Source organism: Phyllostomus hastatus, unplaced genomic scaffold (genome assembly GCF_019186645.2).
Source record: "Phyllostomus hastatus isolate PE091 unplaced genomic scaffold, TTU_PhHast_1.1 phas_contig_2, whole genome shotgun sequence".
Classification (NCBI taxonomy): domain Eukaryota; kingdom Metazoa; phylum Chordata; class Mammalia; order Chiroptera; family Phyllostomidae; genus Phyllostomus; species Phyllostomus hastatus.
In genome coordinates this window covers 162,016-187,596 of record NW_025333718.1, presented here as the reverse complement: position 1 = coordinate 187,596, position 25,581 = coordinate 162,016, and the positions used below count along the sequence as shown (strand labels likewise).

General features: G+C 40.8%; 1 non-coding gene across 1 annotated transcript; it reads left to right on the top strand.

Annotated features, from left to right (window-relative positions):
• The first annotated feature begins 23,647 nt into the window (after nt 1–23,647).
• LOC123816337 lies at nt 23,648–23,751 on the top strand. The gene has a single exon (XR_006785262.1). It is a non-coding gene; the product is annotated as a U6 spliceosomal RNA (small nuclear RNA).
• The last annotated feature ends 1,830 nt before the right edge of the window (nt 23,752–25,581 follow it).

Below are 25,581 nucleotides of genomic sequence, written 5' to 3'. Positions count from 1 at the left end.
CCATTGAACTAAACTGACCTGCTTAACAGACATAAGGAACTCAGTGTGTACGGTACTTGGACAACAGGAATGTTATACATAATCTGAATTTGTAGAATTTTGGATTTACTATTTCCCAGCCTATTTTATTTTTATGAAACAATGTGACATTTTAGTTAAGCATAATGTACATTAGAGCAGTAAAATGTTCCCAGTGATTTTAGCTTCATGAGACCATAATGTTTTAGCTCATATAGAGTTAAAGATACTTTGTTTTCATTTTTAAAACTTCAAAGTTGGTTTAGGAACACTAATAACATTCAGAACACCATAGTATGTTTTTATATTTGGTACTCAGTAGTAGGTCTTTAGCTATAGAAGTTATCAGTGACCCAAATCTAATATAGGGAAAAGATAAGAGCAAGTCATTTTTAGCGAGAGATGGCAAATGATGACAGAGCAAGATACAGTTGCCAACTATTGGTTTTCCCTCTCCATGGAACATCTATGTCTTTATGTGCTCAGAGAGCTCACATTTATATTTAGATTTCCAGTATTCTGGCTTTGTTATGTAACAGATCTTGGTAAATGGTTTCTAATTACCTTTTAAAGAAAAATATTTTATTGAGATTTGGTAAACTATAATTGTGGCTCACCCATTCACATGGTTCATAGTTTACATGTGGCATTTTTTCCCCTTCAGCAGCAAGTTGCTGAGATTTGGTGTCTGTGAGCTATAATTACATGAATATATGTGACAGTATCAGTCTTGTGATAAACTTCTTTATCAGAAAAATTTACTTTGGAGTTAGATATCTCATGAACCTCACTATGAAATTATTACTATGAACCTCACCACAAAATTGGTTGTCTGATTCAATTGGTCCTCCCTTTCTTCCTTCCCCTCTATCTCGTTGTACTTTTTATTTCACACAAAAGGACAAATAGAGAGAAATTCTCTGACCTCCAAACTTGCCCACCTTCCCACTTGAAGAACATTTTTGATATACATGGCTTACTGAGTACACACTTTCTCTAATATAACTTGGAGTAATTTTTGAGGTTAGTGACAAACACAAAAATCCTTTTGACTTTAAATTAGTTGTTTTATAGATCACACCTTTTCAAGAATGTGGATATTTTCTTCTATTTCTTTTTTACATGGTCTCCATTTACTTTGGTGGTGCTGGTGCAATTTACTTAGGGGTACTTTTTTTTTGTATTTTCCAGTAAATAAAGTTTGTGCTCAAATAAAGAGTGCATCTTAAACTCTTTTCAAGAGGAGGGTTGCACTTGGATTAAATAGGCATCTCTGTGTTGACATGTACTTAAATTCATAACCATTATTTATGAATATAATTATTGCAAAAGTTAATTATAGGGAATTCCTTTGTTGAATTTGTCTCCTGTTTTATAAAAGTAACTATGTAATTGATATTTAAGTTTTTAGTCTGTAAAATCTAATCATTGTTATCCAGGTTATCAGAAATGAGGGGGTCAGGAGTAAATTAATGGTTCTGTAGTCATTTTAAAAATTGTTTGTAAAGGATGAGGTGTATTTGGTGACTTTCTATCAGACAAAAAAAAACAGTGAAAATAGGTGAGAAATTAATGTAGGAAAATGTGAGCAGCGATTTCAGGTTTGTTAATGAATTGCTATCATGGAGAACAGAGAATGATCCAATGAAGTGAAGGTAACAATGTTTCTTTTTGTATACCTTGTTCTGTGTCATCTATAAAAATTGAACTAGATAAAGCGTTAATTTGGGCTGGGAACACAGCTTTGTTTTAAGGCTTCTAAGCAAATCATTTTACAGTTTAGTTGTCCTTATACAGAAGAATGAAATTAATCTGCTACAAGAAAATAACTGATGAATATGTATAAAATGACAAATTTGGACTACAGGCTTTCTTCACATTATACAGTACAGTAAAAAAAAATTATTTTAGAAACAATGTATCTGTCACTCAAAATAAGCCTGAGCTGAAGCCTATAATTTCATCTGTTATTCATCAGAAGAAAAAACAATCTGTTCCGATGTTGACTGTGTTTGTCTTATTAAGAATTTATATATCTGTATATTCTTCCTTGGAGTATTTAAAGGGTTTCAAAGGTGATTTTAGAAATCCACCCACTAATGCTCCTCCTAGTACAACTTTTATTAGTTTCTTGTAAATTCTTTAAGAGCTTCCTTATGCAAATTCAGCTAATGCAAATATTTAGTTTCCTACTTTTTAATAAATATACTGTTACCATAAAACAATCAGTTAAAGCTCTGGGACATCACCCTCATCACCAAGATGGTAGCAGGAGGAGGTTCTTACACTGAGTGCACAGAAAGCTAGAAATGACTGTGGATAGGGTCCCAAGCATGCAAAAAGCTAGCAACATAATTGGATAGAAAAAGAAGCCCTCTCTTCAACTCTGGTATTAGAGTGGAGTTGGACCAGGGGAAGGCTGGCACATGCACCACAAAAATCAAAATGGTGCAGGAAGAGGTGCTAGACCAAAGAGGCCTGTCAGGCTAGCCTGGGAAAAAAAGGAATTTGTCTAGGCGGACCCACCCAAAGCTCTCAAAAGTTTTGGAGGTTGATTGGTCATTTTGAGAAAGCGCTTGGTCTGTCCCAAATCCAAGCTAAAATAATCCCAGGGAAACAAAGAAGCTCTTTTGGTCATGGCCTGCACTCACATGGTGCACTCACCTGGTCTCTCCATAGCAATGTGGAGCCTCCCTCTCTCACTTGCCCACTTGGTGATGCTCTTACTCACGCGTTCATGAGCTCTCAACCAGGATCATGTGACCAGGGGGCCCCAGCAGCCACATGGCCCATGGCTGTGCAGGCTCCACATGTAGGCTCCAGTAGAGTGCCTGAAATGTACAGTAGCTGGGAACAAGCTAAGCTACCTGAATGCAGACTCAGGCCACTTAGCAGGTGCCTGTGGGTTCCAAAGGACTGTACTTTAAAATTGAGTAGCAACTCGGGACACTGGCTTTTGTTGGCCTTGCTAAGGACAGTGGGACTTTTTCCATGGCAGAAAAAGAAGATGGGCTTTGAGATGAGAGTCTGCCATTCTCCTAGATTGCACAGCATGAGAATAAAACCTCTTTCCTTTCACACCAGCATCTGCCTCACATGTTTGACTTTTGTGGTTACTGGGACCTGAACCTCTGTTTTTGTTTGGTTACACCATGCCCTGTACTGCATCTTTCTTTGTCTTTTCTTTTTTTTCTTTATTCTCACCCAAGGACATGCTTATTATTTAGAGGAAACAGGAGGGTGAAAGAGAGAGGGAGAGAAATATCAATGTGAGAAGAGAAATATCAATTAGTTGCCTTTCATACGAGCCCCAACCAGGGACAGAACCATCAATCCAGGCATGTCCCCTGGCCAGGAATCAAACTGGTGACCTTTCACTTTGCAGGACAATGCTAAACCAACTGAGCCACAATGGTCAGGGCTGATGAGGGAGATTTGTTTATATAGAATTGAGCTAATTAAGAAGGAGTGATAGATTTATAATTCTATCATTCTGCACCTCTCAGGAATTAACACATGCAGGTTCTAGAGCTAAGGCAATGACATTTCACAATAGAGACATAGCCAGTTGTAATATATTACATGTCAGAAGTATATAATACTACTTATGAAGTCATCATACTACCAAAGAAATTTTTAAAAAATCAAACCTAAATTGGATCAAGCTTGTAGATATAACTACAAGTTCATGGGAAAGACAAGAAACAGGAATATTTTAAATAACTCTACAGGGATGCAATAAACAAAATCCAGACTATGGGAAACAAAAAATAAATTACAGGGGGAAAAAGATGGAAGGGACCTTGTAGATTAAAAGAGATTAAAGAGGGGACTTCCAGCCAAGATGGAGGGGTAGGTAGACACACTGTGCTTCCTCACACAACCAAAAGAAGGAAAATAAAAATTTAGAAACAAAATAACAACCAGTACTGACAAAAAATTAAACTGTATGGAAGTCCACAACCAGGGAGTTAAGGTAGATACATTCATCCAGACGGGTAGGAGGGGCAGAGTCAAGCAGCTGGGCACAGAGGGGTTGCCGCAAAAAGTGGTGGCTGGCGAACCCTGGGCACACAAGCAGTGGCACAAGATGGCAATGGGTGGACCCAGTGAGGTGGTGGATTGTGGAGGGGCTTGGGGCGCAAGTTGGCTTGCAGAACCGGGTGGTCCTGTATTCACTGGCAGATAAACGAGGTGAAACAGGGGATGAGACAGACCATGCAACCCAGGGTCCCAGCATGGGGAAATAAAGCCTCTAACCACCGACTGAAAACACCCATGGGGGTTGAGGTGCTGGGAGAGACTCCTAACCCCACAGGAGAGTTTGTTGTAGAGACCCACCGTGTCCTAGAATGTACACAAACCCACCCACCCGGGAGTCAGTACCAGAAGGGCCCAATTTGCTTGTGGGTAGCTGGGCAAGTGACTGAAAACCAGCAGAGAGTGGAGCAAGCCACACTATTTCCTCTCAGACCCCTCCCCCACATACAGAGCCACAGAACAGCAACAAGGGTTGCCCCACCCTGGTAAACACCTAAGGCTCCGCCCATTATTACTTAACAGGCGTGCCTAGACAAAAGAAAAAAAAAATGGCCCAAATGAAAGAACAGATCAAAGCTCCAGAAAAAAATACAACTAAGTGATGAAGAGATAGCCAACCTATCAGATGCACAGTTCAACACACTGGTAATCAGAATGCTCACACAATTGGCTGACTATGGTTGCAAATTAGATGCAAAAATGAAGGCTGAGCAAAGGGAAATAAAGGAAAATGTCCAGGGAACCAACAGTGATGGGAAGGAAAATGGGACTCAAATCAATGGTTTGGAACAGAAGGAAGAAAGAAACAACCAAACAGAAAAGAATGAAGAAAAAAGAATTCAAAAAAATGAGGAGAGGCTTAGGAACTGCCAGGACATCTTTAAATGTTCCAACATCTGAATTATAGGGGTACCAGAAGGAGGAGAGGGGGAGCAACAAGTGAAAACTTATTTGAACAAATAACAAAGGAGAACTTCCCCAATCTGGCAAAGGAAATAGAATTTCAGGAAGTCCAGGAAGCTCAGAGAGTCCCAAAGAAGTTGGACCCAAGGGGGAACACACCAAGGCACATCATAATTACATTACCCATGATTAAAGACGAGGAGAGAGTCCTAGAAGCAGCAAGAGATGAGACAGTTACCTACAAAGGAGTTCCCACAAGACTGTCAGCTGATTTCTCAAAAGAGATCTTACAGGCAAGAAAGGACTGGAAAGAAGTATTCCAAGTCATGAAAGGCAAGGACCTACATCCCAGATTGCTCTATCCAGCAAAGCTTTCATTTAGAATGGAAGGGCAGATAAAGTGCTTCTCAGATAAGGAAAAGTTAAAGGAGTTCATCATAAACCAAGCCCTTTTATATGAAATTTTAAAGGAACTTATCTAAGAAAAAGAAGATAAAAAACATATATAGTAAAATGGCAGCAAACTCACAATTATTAACAACTACACTTAAAACAAGAACGAAAACAAGCTAAGCAAACAACTAGAATAGGAACAGAACCACAGAAATGGAGATCACATGGAGGGTTAGCAACAGGGGAGTGGGAGGAGGAGAGACGGGGGAAAGGTACAGAGAATAAGTAGCATAGAAGACAGGGGGAGGGTAAGAATAATACGGGAAATGTAGAAGCTAAAGAATTTATAAGTATAACACATGGACATGAACTAAAGGGGGGGAATGTGCGTGGGAGAGGGTGTGCAGGGTGGAGGGGAGTGAAGGGGGGAAAATGGGGCAACTGTAATAGCATAATCGATAAAATACATTTAAAAAGGAGATTTAAGAGGTATCAACAAGTTACAATGTATGCACCTGTGAAAAGAAAAGTTAACAAAGCAGTACTGAGATTGCTATTCTTAGAAAAGGCTATTTGCAAGGTTGGCCCACATCTGGTATATGGAAACTTGGAGTGGGTTGCTTCTCACATTCTCTAACCAATAAGAGCAGCTTGCTCTGCATAAACTATAAAAACAATGTGGCTTATGCTGATTACCTGCTTTCCTTCTGGGAGTTTGGAATTTTGGTATATGCTAGGTAGTAAATGCCTATAGGACCAGTCTCCAGTAAAAACTTTGAGCACTGAGTCTCTAATAAGTTTCCTTGGCAGAAAACATTTCCATGTGTTATCACAATTTGATGTTGAAGCAATTAAGTGCATCCTGTGTGGCTCTACTGGGAAAGGACTTTTGGAAGCTTGCTCCAGGTTTCCTCTGGACTTCACTCCACGTGCCTTTCCCCTTTGCTGATCTGCTCTCTATCCTTTCCCCATAATAAAGGATAGCTATGGGTATGACCATATGCTGGGTTCCATGAGTCCTGTAATGAATAACCAAACTTAGGAGTTGCCTTGGAACCTCAGACCTAGTACCTTATTTGGATCTTTATAAAACAAACAAGCAAAACTGGAAAAAAAATAGACAATCAAAGAAATTTGAACTCAATATAATGATACCACGGATTTATTAATTTTTAGATGTGGTAACAATATAATGGTTCATTTTATTTATTTAAAAATAATTTTAATCCTTACCTGAGGATGTTTATTGATTCTAGAGAGGAAGGGGGAGAGAGAGAGTGTGTGTGTGTGTGTGTTGTGTGTGTGTGAGAGAGAGAAAGAGAGAGAGATTGATGTGAGAGAGAAACATCAATCAATTGCCTCCTGCATGTGCCCCAACTGGGAATTGAACCTGCAACTTAGGTATGTGCCCTGACCAAGGATCAAAACCATAACATTCTTATGTATGGGATGATGCTCAAACCAACTGATCCACCCAGCCAGGGCTCATGGTCATGTTTAAGAGATACATATATTGAACTGTTAGTGATGTTTGAGGCTTTCTTCAACATATTCTAGAAGAAGGAACTGGAAGTAGGTAAGGGCGTAGATAGAAAAAGATTAGTCATGAGCTCATGGCTATTGAACCTGGAAGGTATGTCTTTGGGACTTCATTGTACTATTTTGGCTACCTTTGCATATGTTTGAAATTTCCCACAGTAAAATGTTTCTTCACAAGACTATACTTCAGAGACCTTTTATTTTATTTTTTATATTTTTTAAGATTTTATTTATTTATTTTTAGACAGAAGGAGGGAGGGAGAAGGAGAGAGAGAGAAACATTGATATGTGAGAGAAATATCAACTGGTTGCCTCTGGCATGCCCCCAACTGGGGACCTGGCCTGCAACCCAGGCATGCACCCTGACTGGGAATCAAACCAGAAACCTTTCAGATAGCAGGCTGACACCCAATCCACTGAGCCACACCAGCCAGGGCTGGAGATCTTTTAATATCAGCTCATAGAAAGTTTCCTCATTTGTTTGTTTGTCTCACCACTGCTGATTATCCTACCATAGCGGCTGGCCTAGGTCCCATGTGATTTTTCTTACCACTGTCTATAGAACCTGACCCTCATGTCATGTACAAGTCCACTTGGAATTGCTTCTCAGCTGAGCTTCTAGAAAGTTATCCCAAATCCCCCAAAGAAATAACCATTAACCTAAAAGAGGTGTCATGTTGGCAACTTCAAACTAGGTGAAAAATGTGGTAACTCCTAGAGGACATCTACTTGAAGCAAAATGAACTAGGACAACAATGTGGTAGAGAAAGATTGTTGTTACTACAGAAGACCCAGGGCTAGTGGTGTCCAAAAGTATCAGAGTTTGCAATGGAACAAATGTGATTCAACAGCACTGTCCTGCCAGGGTCTCCAGATCTTTGAGAAATTAGAGGAGGTAGATTATATGCCCAGAGGACAACAGGTCTGTCTTTCCAGAGTTGCCAGATTCCATGGCTTGTGAGAATTGTGCTGTCTCAGGATAACTGATCCTATGGCTTTGGTAGAGCATATCAGTCAGCATTCTTCTGTGGCAAGCCACGGACATCAACTATTTTAAGAGAAATTTTTAAAAGATATATTGTTGTTGAAAGGATATTGGATAGATCACAGAATTAAAGACAAAGCTGAACAACCATGTCTCTGAAAGTACAGGAACCAAGGCAACTTTGGTTTGAAATGGCAAACACTACTTAACTCCTTTAAGTTAAAAGTTATTTCTTTTGGGGATTTGGGACAAGCCTCTAGAGTCTCAGCTGAGAAGCAGCATCCAATGGACAGTCTCTTGAGATATAAATCATTAGGAGAGAACCACCTGAATCATTTTTCTTTTTGGAGTCACACTGTCAAAGTTCACCATCTCTAGACAGAGAGACCTTGACCTAGTGTAGATTATGAGTTCATTCTCTGCTAGAGGAGGGCAGGATCCCTTGGTCAACATCCCCTCAAGATAGCATACAGTGGGGGGGGGCAGCATTCCTATAGGGAAATTGGGGTTCCTCTTTCAACTGATGGGAATATGGATTCTGGGCAGACCAAACAAAAAATGTCTAATATTGAGAAGGGAAAGAACTCTGGATTGGGACCTCAGCATGGCCAGCTGTGGAGCAGAGTTTCAGGAAGACCAGGTGGGCCTTAGATGGTCAGTCTCCTGGGCCCTTGATTTTCTCTGCACCGGTATAGCCTGAGAAACAAGGGCTATGCTAGAAAAATAGAAGACTTACTACTTTACTACTTTGTCCTTTTCAACATACGTTTTAAAACTCCTTGGACATGAAAAAATATATTTCAAACTAATAAAAGAGAAGAAATGACCTGAAAGATTCCTGGACAGGTTATGCAGTGACTCACTATAGCTCAAGGCAAGAGCTCTGCTACCTGTTCTTGACGAAGGAGGACCCATCCATTGGCCCAGTTAACCAGGGCTGTGTTTTAAGACCCTCCCAATGCATCTGCACCAACTTACAGAAACCCCACCGCTTGAGAGTCTTGTGTTCCTCACTGAAAGTTGTTGGACTGTAATACTGACCTGTGGAAAAACAGAATGGTCACACTCCTGATCATAAAACCAGAGCATATAAATAAACTCAAGAGTGGGGATTTAGAAGAAGTTAAAAGGTACTTTATCAGGCACTGAAGTGATTTATCTAAAAAGTATGGAATTTCCTTCCTTGGATATCCTTAAATATGTGGTAAAATAAATATTCAGCTAAATACCAACTTCAAGATGGCTTTTCTGGGTGTTTCCAGTTCTATGGCTTTTTGTTCTTTCAAGCTCTATAATGTAAATATAGAAAATGTAACATGTCTTCCAGTTGTAATTTTGATGGCTCTTTGAGCATGTTGCATAATTCCTGGCTCTTGAATTCTGAAGCTTAGCTGCTCAGATGTGGAGAATGGGTGGCTGTTATTTTTCCTCCTTGCTTTTTAGAAAGATCTCTCACCTTTGGCACAGTGGTTAGGAGAGGCCCAGGAGGTAGTGGTATTAAATTCCAACTTCGCTTTACCCACAATCATACTGAGTCACTGTGGCAAGTTCCCAACTTCTTTACCTCCATTTCTTTCTCCTTGTTTTCCTCCCTACCTCTCCTCTTCCTATCACTTGCACATTTACTTTGATAAAGCTATGGCACAATAGTATCAGGGACATTAGTTATCTTTGAATGTGCACAATACAAAAAATAAACACCATTCCCCCTCTATTCTATAGTTACAGAATAATTCCCATTAGTTAAAAAACATGAATACAGTTCCCTATAGACAAGGCTTGAAAAAAGTGTTTGAATTACTGCTGATTCAGAACTAGAAAAATAAGTCAGTGTTCAAACTATTGATCATGAATCATTAAGTGCCTTTTCCTAGGCACAATAGGAACAACATGGGTGGTCAGAAAATGAGGTAGAGAGATAATGCTGACAATCCCTGGCAACCCAGAGGTCATTTTCATCTATTTGAATTTCTAACCCTGCACATCAGCTCTTCCTTGGCAGCACAGTGACTGGGTAGCACTGTCCGCTCTTTGGAAGCACAGTGGGTCAGGGCTGCCCAGTGGGGTATCGCCCCTGCAGTTAACTGCTGTCTCTTCAGCATAGAGCACATAGCAGGCTCTCAAAAAATATTGGTTAAATGATGAACAAATAAATGAATGACTCGAATGAGCAGTGTTTGCCTGGATTTGTTCTGGAATTAACACTATGGGGTCCTTCACTTTTCTCTTAGCTGGTTAGCCTCCAGGGAAAGGAGTTCAGTAAAGGCCAGTTTCATTCCACACCTCAGCGCCTTCCTCCAGCAGCCTCATTGGGAAGGCCAAGCTACGTGGGTGTTTGTCAACCTGCTGTTTGCCTCTCTGGGCTACCTTTCTCTGTGGCTGAGTTTTTGTTACAGAACAGACCTGGGTGGTGGTGAATGATATACTATTACTGAATGGATCCACCCTTGTGCTCAAGGGGTTCCTCCACCCCGTACTAGGTTTGCCTCCCCCGCTGCCAGGAAAAGACATCTCTCAATGCCAGAGATTGGTGAAAAGGAAAGGGATTATTTATTTAAAAAGTTATACAGACTTATAGTGATGACTCAATGTCTTCATTAAAATACTAAAGTTCTTTAGAATAACTACAAACGCACAGTCCTTCCTTCTCCCTCTGCCCAGTCCTGGGTACCATATCTCAGGAAAAGTAGAATTTTGTGGCTCGAGGAGCCCCTTGGTTCTGGCACCATCAGCTGTGTCACTGCCGTGATCTCCAGTTAATCTAAAACCATGTGGCACCTTCTTGTGGCCCACCAGCAAGAATCCTCTCACCCCTTTTCTTCCAGGCAAAGTCTCTCCTGCTTCCTAAGTCATGTGGCAAAAAGGAAACACCCCAAAGCCTCGTGGTCTCAAAAAGCCCAGCATGGCTGCTGCACCTGGGTTTAAATCCCAGTGCCAATCTTCCTCTGCAGCCCCATTTCTGACTCCTTTCACAATCAGTTACACTTGCCTGTATTCCTGTATTCTTCCAGCTTTACTGGACTGCCATAGTAAGTCCAGGCTGGTGTGGCCCCAGGGCATGGAGCCAATCATCTCCAAGTTCTCAGGCAGGCTCTGTAACCAGGGGGAATTGCCTCCCAGTTACATCATGGGTGGAAGTCACTCCCCTCCCCCTGGCTCAAAGCATGGCCACAGCTATCTATGAAACCAGTTAAAACTTATAGGTAAGTTAAATGACCATGCCTGAGGTTATTTTCAAAACTGTTGCTATGCAAAACAACTCTCAGTGGCCCTGCTCCATGTGTCTTATCCCCCAGTTCAAACCTGTGGGGATAAGGACACCCCATATTTTTAATATTTCCTGGACACCCTGAGTTCTGGACCCCATTACAAATCCTTCTTTGGGGGCATCCTGGCTGTACACTCTTACACTTTGAGGGAAGATGTTTCCATACTTTGCTTTTCCAGTCTTCAGTAGCTTCTGAATTCCAGGAACAAAGAATGTGTACTCATAATCAACTCTCCCCACTGTCCTGGTGGTTGTGTTTCAGTAGGGTGACTATCATGTGGCCCTGGAAACCAGGCTTAGCTTCATTCAGAGAGGCCAATAGGGACTCTGATTTCTGTTTTCCTGACACCTGTAAGGCACTTAAAGTTTGGGCCTGTCTGCTTGTGGGTGGAGCCCCAAGGAGTAATATCTTCTTTTCCAGTTTCTTTTGGGAGAGCTGGCAGAAGCTGGAAAATTGAGATTAGTGTCTTCCACCCTCTCCCCTTGACCACCTTCTGATGAATGCCTATCTCCCTTTTTGCTAAACTGGGGGAGGGTGCCCTTTCATGTAATAGAGTGCAGTCAAGGGAGGGTCCCAAGTGGGGATTTGTAATGGGGTCCAGAACACAGGGTGTCCAGGAAATACTAGAAAAAATATATATAGGATGTCCTCACCCCCACAAGTCTGAGTTGAGGGATGGGATGCATGGAGCAGGGCCATTGAGAGTTGTTTTTAATAGCAACAGCTTTGCAGCTAACCTCTGGCATGGTCATTTAACATAACTATGTTTTAACTGGTTTCCTGGGTATGTTGAATAGCTGTGGCCATGCTTTGAGCCAGGGGGATGGGGGTGACTTCAACCCATGTTGTAACTGGGAGGCAACTCCCCCTGGTTACAGAGCCTGCCTGAGAACTTGGAGATGATTGGCTCCATGCCATGGGACCAGGCCTAGCTGGACTTACTATGGCAGCCCAGCAAAGCTGGAAGAATATGGGAATGCTGGCAGGTGTAACTGAATGTGAGAGGAGTCAGAAATGGGGCTGCAGGAGTCAGAAGATTGGCACTGGGATTTAAACCCAGGTGTAGCGGCCATGCTGGGCTTTTTGGGACCACATGGCTTTGGTGAAAGTTGGGACCCTGAAGCCTTAGGGAGCTCCCTTTTTGCCACACAACTTAGGAAGCAGGAGAGACTTTGCCTGGAAGAAAAGGGGTGAAAGGATTCTTGCTGGTGGGCCACAAGAAGGTGCCACATGGTTTTGGATTAACTGGAGATCGTGGCAGCAACACAGCTGATGGTGCCAGAACCGAGGGGCTGCCTGAAGACTGCGGACTTCTACTTCTTTTCCTGAGATATGGTACCCTGGACTGGGCAAAGGGGAGAAGGAAGGACTGTGTGTTTATAGGTATTCTAAAGAACTTTAGTATTTTTTTTAATTTATTTTTAGAGAGGGAAGGGAGGGAGATAGAGAGAGAGAGAGAGAGAGAGAAATATCAATGTGCGGTTGCTGGGGGTTATGGCCTGCAACCCAGGAATGTACCCTGGCTGGGAATCGAACCTGGGACACTTTGGTTCCCAGACCGCGCTCAATCAGAACTTTAGTATTTTTAATGAAGACATTAAATCATTACTCTAAGTCTGTATAACTTTTTAAATAAATGCTCCCTTTCCTTTTCACAAATCTCCAGCATTGGAAGACATCTTTCCCTGGCAGCGGGCAAGGCGAAGCTAGTATGGGGTAGGGTGGGGGCACCCCCAGAGTACAAGGGTGGGTTCATTAAGTAATAGTATATCATTCACCCCCACCCCTGAGTCTGTTCTGTAACATTAATAGAAAACTCTTCACCTTAGTTCTTTAGAAAAGCAGAAAGAAAGGCAGTTTCTACACACAGCTCTGGTCTTCCACATTGCTCAGAATTCCTGTTTAACTTAAAAGGCCAAACACATCATAAACTTGGATGTGAACTAGGTGGCCATAAATAGTAGCTCAGTCAAAGGAGCAGAGATGAAACCCACTAAGGGTTCTTTAATGGTGGAACAGAGTCTTCTCACTAAAAGGAAACTTGAAGTATAGCACTATACAGGCCATGTATGGAAGAGTATACAAAGACCTACTTAATTCCAGTACAGCCCTGACCACATCGCACCCCTCAGCAGGCAGACCTTTGACTTTACTGAGCTTGTGAAGATACTAGAGACCATTTGCTTCTTTGTTTGCTTGCTTGCTTTTATATGGTGACCAAAGGAGAAAACAATAATTGGTTCTCTGTATAACCAAAGTATATATAAATAACCAAAATCATGAAAAGGGAAGCTTTCACAAAAGCCCTTTGCTTATAAACCCCAGCTCCTAAGGCTGGTTCTTAGTTCATACTAAGTTTCTCAGAACTGTAAGGGCCTTACAGAACCTTATAGCTCTGGACATTTCTTTTTTAAACCCCAAAGGCCCTTTGTGCACACACACACACTAGGACAGGCCTTTAGACATAGGCCTTTGTTATCATAACAAACCCAATAAAGCCTTCATTAGTGAACAAAAGACAAGCCTGGATTTGGTAGGTCCCAGGAATTGTAAATTTGGCTGCAGAAGCACATCACTGAATAGAATTTGTGAAAGGCACGGCTATAGATGAGGAGATCAGACAGTGAAGGCCCTCACATGTCAAACTGAAGTATTTTTTCCTGCAAGCACAGAAACCCCAGAAAGCTGGGGAGCAATAGGAAAAGTGTCTATAAAAAAATTAATTTACAATTATTTCATAAATTCCATGAAACACTAATCCCAAGAAATGCTTCTTGAAAAAAGGGTCCCATGGACAAATACATTTTGAGTACCCAGTCCACTGAAGTCCTGCAATATGCTTGGAAATTCACAAGCATATTTGTTTTAAAGTCTCTGAGAAGTGTTTCTTTCTCTCCTCCCTCCCTCCCTCCCTCCCCTCATTCCTTCCTTCCTTCCTTCCTTCCTTCCTTCCTTCCTTCCTTCCTTCCTTCCTTCCTTCCTTCCTTCCTTCTTTCCTTCCTTTCTCCCTTTCTCCCTCCCTCCCTCCTTCCCTTCTTTCTAGAGAGAGGAAGGGAGGGAGAAAGAGAAGAAGAGAAACATTGATGTGAGAGAGAAACATCAATCAGTTGCCTCTTCTACATGACCCACCCAGGAACTGAACCTGCAACCTAGGCATGTACCTTGACCAGGAGTCAAACCAGTGACTTTTTACTTTGCTGATGACACCCACCAACTGAGTCACACTAGTCAGGACTAAAGTCTCTGAGAAATCTTGAGAGACTGACTTTACTCTGCTTAACTCAAGGGGAGAGAAAAAAGGAGAGTATATTGCTGAAAACCTGATTACATGTTTTTAGGAAAACCCACAACAAAAGAATTGCCCTTCTTCAATAATGCAGGCAATTTCAAAATGAATTTGTAGGTAGCTTTTTTATTTGTATCAGAATATTGTCCAACAAATTTAGTATTGGGCAAATATAGCTTGCATGTCCAAACCCCACCAGCAAGTGACCTCAAAATAAAGGTTTATTCATGGCAATATCACAAAACTTGATGCTCAGTGCTTCTACCAGAAATTTCCTCTGCAAGTATTCCTGGAAGCTCACAGGTATAGTCTCAATGCCCTGTAGAATTGGCCAGTTTGTGGTTCTAGTTAAGTTCTAGTTTGGAGAACAAAAGGGCAAGAGGGATAGTTCCATCCCATGTTCAGCCCGCACCCAGCTCACATGGTCCTGCTCCGTAGGCTGCCGCTGCTCCCTGCTGTCCACTCAGTCCTTTTTTCATTCATGGAGACTTTCCAGATGGCTGCCATGTTTGTCCCTCTCTGCCAGCAGGAAGTCACTCCTAGGAGAGCTGCAGGGCCCCCATGGCACAGGTTTCCCTTTTATGCTGCACTTCTCTTGTCCTCAGGCATGAAACATACTGACACCCCACACGTGAGCAGTGGGAAAAGGCTGGGTCTGAGGCATCACCTTCTGTGTCAGGCAGAGTTCTCCAAACAGAACCAATATAATATGATAATAAAATAGATCCAGGAAAGAATTGATGCCACAGTCTCAAGTCTGAAGACAGTGTGGAGGCAGAATTCCTTCTTTCTCAGGAGACCTCAGCCTTTTCTCCTTAGGCCTTCAATGGATTGATGAGGCCCACTCACATATGGAAGGTAATCTGTTTTACTCAAAGGTGACTGCTTTCAATATTAATGTCATCTAACATGTATCTTCATAACAACATTTAGGCTGGCACTTTTTGAAAAACTGGATACAATAGCATAACCAAGTTGACACAAAATTAACTATCATACCCAGGTGTGCTGTGGAGGTGGGCCTACTTTGCCAGGCTTCTGAGTCACTTGCAGTTGACTTTCCTCTCAGGCTGCTTACCTCTCTCTGCAATCAGATGTCTACAGGGTCAGGACCAGGCTAAATACTTAACTCAGATACAGCCAAGGTAGTGTGTAAAGTGAATAGAGCCCTTCCCTCAAACCCTTTAAACCAGTTTTAGTTTGCATGAAAGTCTGTAGTGTTGTCTTCAAAGTCTCATTTTGCCAAAGAGTTTCTTCATTTTTCAAACACTAAAAGTTTTGTTTAATTATTTAAAAACTCAATATGACAACATGGGAGTGGAAGGGGTGCATACCACACAATAGCAGAAAGACAACCACACTATCCAAGAGCTCAATGTTCAAAAGCCTGAATTCAGAGCCTGGGAGGAGATTTGGGGATGTCCACGAACAGGGTGGGGCAAAAGGAAGTTTACAGTTGTTTGCATGGAAAATAATACAATAATTAATAAACAATAATACAAGAATAAACTGTGTTTTGTGTATTCAGAACTGTAAACCTCCTTTCCCCCAACGCTGTACACTGAGAAAAGACCATGCTGTGTGGGTTGAAATGCAGGCAGAGAATATTTTTAGAAACAGTGATTTGATTAGACTTACCTAGACTCTCAACCTCAGATATTTTAAGACTGTTTTTTATTTTATGGTTTTATCTACTAAATATTTCATAAATGTCACTTCTCTCTTTTCTTCCCATTCTGAAATCAGACTCCTATTTTTCAGTCTTTCCTCTTTAGATATGCTAATGAAAGAACTCTTAGAAGCTAGTCCTCTGTCATAAAATTGTGCCTGGTGACCAGTCACCCAAACTGATTTTCATACCGCTTCTTTATTTACACTAGTTCTGGTATCACAGTCTATTGTGAAATGGATTTTTTAAATTTATTTTTTATTTTTCAATAACACTTGACATCCACTATTGTATCCGTCTGAGGAGTACAACCCAGTGATTAGATACTTGTTTATCTAACTTATGAAGTGATCATCCTGATAAATCTAGTAACCACCTAGCACTGTGCATAGTTTTCACAATATTATTGACTATATTCTCTATGCTGTCCTTTACATCTCATGAGTATTCTGTAACTACCAATTTGTACTTCTTAATCCCTTTACCTTTTTTCTCTTTAAAATATATTTTATTGATTATGCTGTTACACTTGTCCCATTTCCCCCCACCTTTACTCCCCTCAGCTCTGCACACCCCTCCCACCCACATTCCCCTCCCTTTAGTTCATGTCCATGGGTCATAAATATGAGTTCTTTGGCTTCTACATTTCCTACACTATTCTTAACCTCCCCCTATTTTCCACCTACCATTTATGCTACTTACTCTCTGTACCTTTTCCCCTTCTTTCCCCCTCCCACTCCTCTGCTGATAACCCTCCATATGATCTCCATTTCTGTGATTCTGTTCCTGTTCTAGTTGTTTGCTTAGTTGTTTTTTTTTTTTTTTAGGTTCAGTTGTTAATAGCTATGAGTTTGTGGTCATTTTACTGTTTTTTTTTTTATCTTCCTTTTCTTAGATAAGTCCCTTTAACATTTCATATAATAAGGTTTGGGTGATGATGAACTCCTTTAACTTGACCTTATCTGAGAAGCACTTTATCTGCCCTTCCATTCTAAATGAAGGCTTTGCTGGATAAAGTAATCTTGGATGTAGGTCCTTGCCTTTCATGACTTGGAATACCTTTTTCTAGCCCCTTCTTGCCTGCAAGGTTTCTTTTGAGAACTCAGTTGATAGTCTCATGGGAACTCCTTTGTAGGTAACTATCTCCTTTTCTCTTGCTGCTTTGAATATTCTCTCCTTATCTTTAATCTTGGGTAATGTAATTATGATGTGCCTTGGTGTGTTCCTCCTTGGGTCCAACTTCTTTGGGACTCTCTGAGCTTCCTGGACTTCCTGAAAGTCTATTTCCTTTGCCAGATTGGGGAAGTTCTCCTTTGTTATTTGTTCAAATAAGTTTTCAATTTCTTGGTCCTCCTCTTCTCCTTCTGGCACCCCTGTGATTCCGATCTTGGAATGTGTAAAGTTGTCCTGGCAGTTCCTAAGCCTCTCCTCATTTTTTTCAATTCTTATTTCTTCATTCTATTCTGGTCGATTGTTTCTTTCTTCCTTCTATTCCAAACCATTGATCTGAGTCCCATTTTCCTTCCCATCACTGTTGGTTCCCTTGACATTTTCCTTTATTTCCCTTTGCATATAGCCTTTATTTTTTTCTCTAATTTGCAACCATATTCAACCAATTGTGTGAGCATTCTGATTACTAGTGTGTTGAACTGTGCATCTGATAGGTTGGCTATCTCTTCATCACTTAGTTGTACTTTTTCTGGAGCTTTTATCTGTTCTTTCATTTGGGCCATTATTATTATTATTATTATTATTATTATTATTTTGGTCTAGGCACACCTGTTAAGTAATAAGGGATGGAGCCTTAGGTGCTTACCAGGGTGGAGCAACCCATGTTGCTGTGCTGTGGCTCTGTATGTGGGGGAGGGGTCTGAGAGGGAATAGTGTGACTTGCTCCACTCTGCTGGTTTTCAGTCACTTCCCCTGCTACCCACAAGCAAATTGGGCCCTTCTGGTACTGACTCCCAGGTGGGTGGGTTTGCGTACGTTCTAGGACCCTGTGGGTCTCTACAATACACTCTCCTGTGAGGCTGGGAGTTTCTCCCACTGCTGCCTCAACCCCACAGGTGTTTTCAGTCAGAGGCTTTGAGGCTTTATTTCCATGCACTGGAACCCTGAGTTGTGTGGTCTATCTCGCTCCCTAGTTGTTCCTCCTGGTTTATCTGCATGCAGATGGGGGACTGTCCAGTCTGCCAGCTGCCACCTCGCCTGGTCCACCAGTGGCCACTTTGCCTCGAGTCCTCTGTACCCAGCTGCCCATCTCTGCCCCTCCTACCAGTCTGGATGAATATTTCTTCTTTAACTCCTTGGTTGTCAGGCTTCCACACAGTTCAATTTTCTGTCAGTTCTGGTTGGTTTTTGTTTTCAAATTTGTTGTTGTCCTTCTTTTGGTTGTGCAAGGAGGCACAATGTGTCTACCTATGCCTCCATCTTGGCCAGAAGTCATCCCTTTCATGAAATGTTAACTTGTCTAATTCTGGCTATGACAATGTACATGGAGGGGATTATAACAGGGTGGGGCCACTTAAATCTTAAATCATCTAGTCAGAACTGGCCTCACTGGTCTGTTGAGGTCGTGATGATACCAATGCCAGAGAGGTGGAATAGAATGCATATATACTTTAGAAAATTAAAAACACTCTTTACCTTGTTCATCTATACCACTCATCTTCCAGTCTTTGCAGGTGGGTTCTGTACAGTTTTGAATGAAAAAGCAATTGTACCCAAAGCCAACAAATATATTTCTGAGAATCTATCCTAGATTACACACTGCATTAATGTACATAACCAATATTACATAACACCATGTATTTTTGAATGCCGTATATTTAAATTGTTTTTCTTGTAATATGGAAACTAAATTTCCATATTCAAACTAAACCAAGAATTGAACTGCCTTAGAATGTAATAGACCACACCTTCACCAAGCCCTAAAACATGGAGCCCAAAATATTTTGAATCATCATAACACAAATGTGTTCTAATTTCAAGTCTTAATTGCTTATGCAGTACATATTCTTATGAATATGACCAGTCAGAAAGTATTTGTACCCATTAAAAAACAGTACATCATCAATTTCCAATTTACTTCTGTGGCCATTTAATGGACATATGCAAGACATAGAACTCACCCACATGTGAAATTCCCCCACTTTTTTTTTTGTTTGTTTTTTATTAGTCAAAGTCAAAGACTTATGAACTGGTCTCTAGTCCCCAAGACTAACTGGAGTTAGCAAATGTCTCATTGTGGGATCCTAAAGAATACCTTTCTAGAAGGGTGGGGAGACTCAGAGCTGATATTGAAAAAGGATTCAATAGACAGCAAAGAGATTAAGATAGCAAAGCTCCCTTATTTTTCTAGGTCCCTATATAAATGGGCTTCTCCTGAGTTTGGGGTCAAGCTATGTGTTGTAACCAATCTACCTTCTTTCTTTGAATGTTGCATCCCAACCTCAGGGACCAAGCAATCATTGTCAGCCTTCTGAAAACCCCACACAATAACCAAGCCTTTGGCTGCAGGTCAAATAAACAATAGATCCCACACAAATATATGACAATCCAATCATGGCATTGTTAATAAAATACAACTATATTTAAAATTACTGGAGAACCTACAGATTTCTTATTACAAGTTTTATTAAGTCAACAAATAGTAGAAAAAAACCAACTACAAACAAGTAGAGATGTGTGAGACTTCTTTTTCATAAATTTAAAATAAAAAGCCCTCTGCCCAGTCCTTGAAGTAGGAATTGCATGTTCCAGCTATTTTAGCTGTGATACAAGGTATAATAGGGAGAGTTTTTCCACAGCTGTGCAAGCTGAGGAAAAAGATCAAAGGGTCTGAACAAAGGTGCAACCTCATGATCCAGCTGCCCCTACCTCCTACTGAAGTTCTTGGTCTAGTGCCCAGTTTGGAGGTTCTGGTTTTGGTTTTGGGTTTTGTTTTTTTTTAGAAGTCTTCATCCTACCTCTAATTTAGGGTCAAAGTAGGAAGAAAGTCCCACTTGGAAGCAGTCTGCAGTAGCAGCATAAAGATAAAAACACAGAGGCAATCCTGGACAAGAATACAATAATTCACTCATTCAATAGTCTTGACTATCATATCAATTACATGCCAGGTAGAGCACTAGACTCTGGGAATGTCTGATACCACTCTTTCCCCCAGGAAGCTCACAGTTGAGTCTGGGAGACACACAAATATAATGGTGACCAAATACAATGGTAAAAGTATCAGGATGAGGTGTCTCAACTAGGGACCATGTTGAAAGTGACAGTAGACTATACATAATACAAACTTAATCTCAGGCTGACCAAAGAGAGACAGGGAAGGCTTATCTTTATAAACATCTTTATCTTTTTCTTCAGGGTTGAAGGATTACACCTGAGAATACTGTACACACTAAGGTTGGAGGAGAGAACAGTGCTGACCACAATGCCTTGTGATGAGTCAGGCTACATCTAGGTTCTCCCAAAGATGGTTGGAAGGCAGCACCCCACCTTCCCAGCTGCTGCCATTCTCAGGTGTTCCCATTCTCAGGCACTGTCAACAGCACAGCTATGAGTTATTATCACAGGATGCTTATCTCTACTCCTGCTCTGGTCCTGCCAGATCAAACATATTGGCCACAGCAGCTGGAATCCTGAGTTTGCTGACACAGACCACTTGGCACAGTGACTGCCGCATGCCCATCACCAATTCACAATTGTGTGTGGACACAACTCACTGGTCCCCATACTGGGGCCTTGTTTCCTACTCATCTGTCCTATTGTCCCTCTTTGTTCTTAGCATTACTTATCCAGCTGACAGCTTTCTTGATGATCCACCTTTGTGCAATCCTTCTAAGTTATTTTAAGCATTTGTTTGGTGGATACTCTTAACCATGATTAACCAAATGCTCTTTACAGCAGAATGCAGAACTCTGTGATTCACACATCCCTTGGTCTTATAGGGCTTGGAGTAGGGGTATTGATTGCTGAAGACTAACAATGGGAGGTTGAGTGTTTTCATTAGCACCAGCCGACAAATCCACTGTCTGTGTTTTCCCCAAGTTTTATTCCAGAATCACTGTCTGTATGCCTATGCCCCATCCAAAAGTGAAATGGGGTTCCCAGAAGAGCAGGCAGCATGACCATTAGGAAAATGTAAAAAAGTTCACTGTCTCTTTCTCTCACAGCTCTTGCCTTTACCACTAACGCCCTGCAGCTGGGGATGCACTATAGGCTCTGCTCCTCTTTAGAGGAGCAGACCACCCCAATGGCCTGGCACATAGGAGATGTGCACGTGCCATGCTGGGGAAGCTGTCTGTGCATTCGCACTCCCATTCATTTCAAGGAGTATAGCAGTTGTATCCTGAGACTCAGCAAGGACCTTGACAATAGTTTTCTGCTCAGTTCCAGCATCAGACTGGGAAGAATGGGGAAGCTTGTGGGCTGTGCAGTGAGTGTGTCTTTCAGGACTAACAGCACTAAAAAGTGTTCATTATTTTCCAGTTTTGCTCATTCTTCTACACCTCCTCACTCTCCTCTCCTTATTTTGCCTGAGTGGGGAGCCGTGTGGACACAGAATCTTAGGTACTAGGTATCTATCTGTGGGGGTCATCCTGAGTCCATATCACAGACTGTGAGGCTTCAGCCTGAGTGTCTATGCTGCTTTTTTAGCTACAAAGTGGGACTTGGGAAATGGGAGGTTCTGGTTTAGGAGCTGCTGTGTGGTGGTGCTCCTTCCCTGCACCTTGCCTTGCACTTTCAGATGGTGGCATGGGTGTCTCACCAGTCTGACACTATAAGTTTGACTCAAACAGTGGGCACTTCCTGAATGGTCTCTGATTCCACTCTAGCTTCCTCATAGTCTACTCTCCTCACTGCAGCCCAGATGACTGTTTTACTACAGAAACTGGATTGTGACCTTCCCCTTCTTTGTGCTTGTCTTTTCCAAGGACCAGATTCCAAATTCCTTGCCAAGATCCACAAGACCACACATGAGCTGGCCCCTGCCCACCCTGCCAAACTCACCATCTACAGTCTTCCCTTGCATTCTGCTCCAGCCACACCAAGCATGGTTTGCCTTCACCAACACCGTAATTTTCTTCCCATCTCAGGGCCTTGGTACTTGTTTTTTCCCTCTGTCTGCAATGCTTTCCCCCAGAACTCTGGATAAGGTGCCTTTTTCTCTTCATTCAGGGTGCAGCTCAAACACCACTTCATCAGAGTGGCCTTCCTCTGATTTTCTGCACTTTGCCAGGTTTTTGTGTCTCAGACTTATTGTGGACACTATCCCAGGATTCAAGGGCAGTTTTAGGTCTACTTGGCAGCTTGACATGGTGCCCTGGATGACAGGATCCATGATAAGACAGGCTTAGTGACAACGCACACGAAGGTCATTCTGAAATCCTCTCCCATTTCCAGATCTGAAATCCCCTCAGACTGGAGAAAGAGTAAAGCCATCCATAGAGAGGGACCAACCATCCTAGTTTGTCTGGGACTGAGAGGTTTCACTGGATGTGGGATATTTAGATCTAGAACTAGGAAAGTCCTAGAAAAACTGATGTCTCAAGAAGGTGCAACAATTGGATTGAAATTCAACTGAATGACTTTTATGCATGTGATTTTATTTATTTATTTGTTTTAGATTTTCCCACACCATAGAAGTTAGGGACCAAAGAGGAACAAATACTTTTTGCATACATTGTATTGTAGCACCTTGTATAAATTTATATAGGAGGATTTGATAGGAAAATATGTTGCAAAACACACACACACACACACACACACACGCACACACTTAACCTAAAAGCAAATGGGCCATAAATCCTGAACATGTAATGTGGCTCTGGTCCCTGGCCCTTTGCACAGTATCTGTCATATGAGCTTGATAAATATTTGATAAACTCATGAATCAAATTTAACTGAGGACATTTTTGGATTACATCCAAAATCTGAGGACCAGACAATCTGGAGAAACTCAGCTCTTCTGGAAATTCTTCACAGCAGGAAACAGAGCAAGACATCATAATCTAAATATAGCTGGTTACTATTCCCTCTGTGACCAAATTGATCCATCAATTAAGAGGATGGCCTGCCACCTGGTGGTATCTGTTAGCATTGCTCCCTGGTAAACCACAATTAATTCCTGAGTAGGGTGAATTTACTGGGCAAAGCATCATCAAAGACAACGGTTGGGAGTGTCCCCATGCTATAATTATATTTCTAACCATCAAAATAGATAAACTTGACAAAGTTATTTTTAAATGATTTGTGAATTCTTTTATATGAGACATCTCATAGTGGGATAAAGGAAAGAAAAAAGCAAAGTAAAATCTGTAAAATACTTACTTGAACTAAATATTTTAATAGATTACTTCCCCTCACAATAACCTTGTAACATGGATAGTATTATATCCATTTTGAAGATGACAAAATGGATACTCAGAGAGGTTAAGACATTAAAAAAGAAAATGAAAGGGTATGACAATTTTTTTCTGGCTCCAAATATGAACTCAGGCTGTTACTGTGCATTTTGTCAAACATTTAACAAACCACTTTCAGTGCTTGCTTTGGCTGCACATACACTAAAATTGAAACAATACAGAGATTAGCATGGACCCTGCTCAAGGATAACATGCAAATTAATGACGCATTCCATTATTTTGCAAGACTCTCATTTGAAATGGAAGGTGAAATAAGGAGCTTCCCAGACCAAAAAAAAAAAGGCAAAAAGAACACATCTCCATCAAACTAACATTGCAAGAGATGTTAAAGTGTATGCCTTAAGAAGATGAAGAAAAAGAGAGAGGGACACAAGAACGAAGTGAAAAAATGGCCATGAATAAGTACCTATCAATAATAACCTTAAATGTAAATGGATTAAATGCTCCATTCAAAAGACATAGGGTAGCTGAATGGATGAAAATACATGATCCAAGTATGCTGTCCAATGAGATCCACCTCAGAAGAAAAGATCTACAAAGAATGAAAGAAAAAGATGGAAAAAAATATTCAAATCAAACAGACCTGAAAAAAAAAAGCTGGTGTAGCAATACTTATACCAGACAAATAGATTTTAAAACAAAGGCCATAACAAGAGACAAAGGAGGACACTACATAATAATCCATCAAAAAGATATAATCCTTTCAAACATATATGCATCCAACATAGGAGCACCCAAATATATAAGGGAAATCTTGGGGGACTTCAAGAAAGATATTAAGAGCAACACACTCATAGTAGAGGATTTTGACACCCCACTGTCAACAATGGATAGATCTTCCAAGCAAAGAATCAACAAGAATATTTTGGCATTCTCTAGAATGCCAAATACTCTAGATCAAATGGACTTAATTGATATATATAGAACCTTTCATCCCAAAGAAGCAAAATATACATTATTTTCAAATGCACATGGAACATTTTTAAAGATAGATCACATGGTAGGACACAAACCAAGCCTCAACAAATTCAAGAAAATTAAAATCATATCAAGCATTTTATTGGATCACAATGGCTTGAAACTAGAAAACAACCTCAAGGAAAAAACTCAAAAACATTCAAATTCATGGAGACTGAATAACATGCTATTAAATAATAAATGGGTTAACAATGGGATCAAGAAAGAAAAAAGTTTCTGGAAACAAATGAAAATGAACACACAATACCCCAAAATTATGGGGCAAAAAGAAGGTAGTCCTGAGAGGGAAGTTCATAGCATTACAGGCCTACCTAAAAAAATAGAAACATTTCAAATAAACAACCAAATCTTATATCTATAAGAACTGGAGGAACAACAACAAACAGAGCCCAGAGCGAGTTGAAGGAAGGAAATCATGGAGATCAGAGTAGAATTAAAAAACATACAGACTAAAAGAACAATTCAAAGGATCAATAAATCCAGGAGCTGGTTCTTTGTAAAGATAAACAAAATCAACAAACCTTTAAGCAGACTCAACAAGAAAAAAAGAGAGAGGGACCCAAATGAATAAAATGAGAAATGAAATAGGAGAAATTACAACAAATACCACAGAAATACAAAGGATTGCAAGAAATTACCATGAACAACTGTATGCCATGAAATTTGACAACCTAGGTGAAATGGACAAATTTCTAGAAATATGTAATTTTCCAAAACTGAATAAAAAAGAAGCAGAAAGCCTGAACAGACCAATAACAATGAGAGAAATTGAAGCAGTAATCAAAAAAACTCCCAGAACACAAAAGCCTTGGACAGGATGACTTCATTGGCAAATTTTACCAAACATTTAAATAAGAACTAACTCCTATTCTTCTCAAATTATTCCAAAATATTCAAGAAGAGGAAAGACTCCCAAAATCTTTTTATGAGGCCAGTATTATCCTAATCCCAAAACCTGATAAAGACACAACAAAGGAAGAAAACATCAGACCAATATCGCTGATGAACATAGACACTAAAATCCTCAACAAAATATTGGCAAACCAGGTCCAGCAATAAATTAAAAATATCAC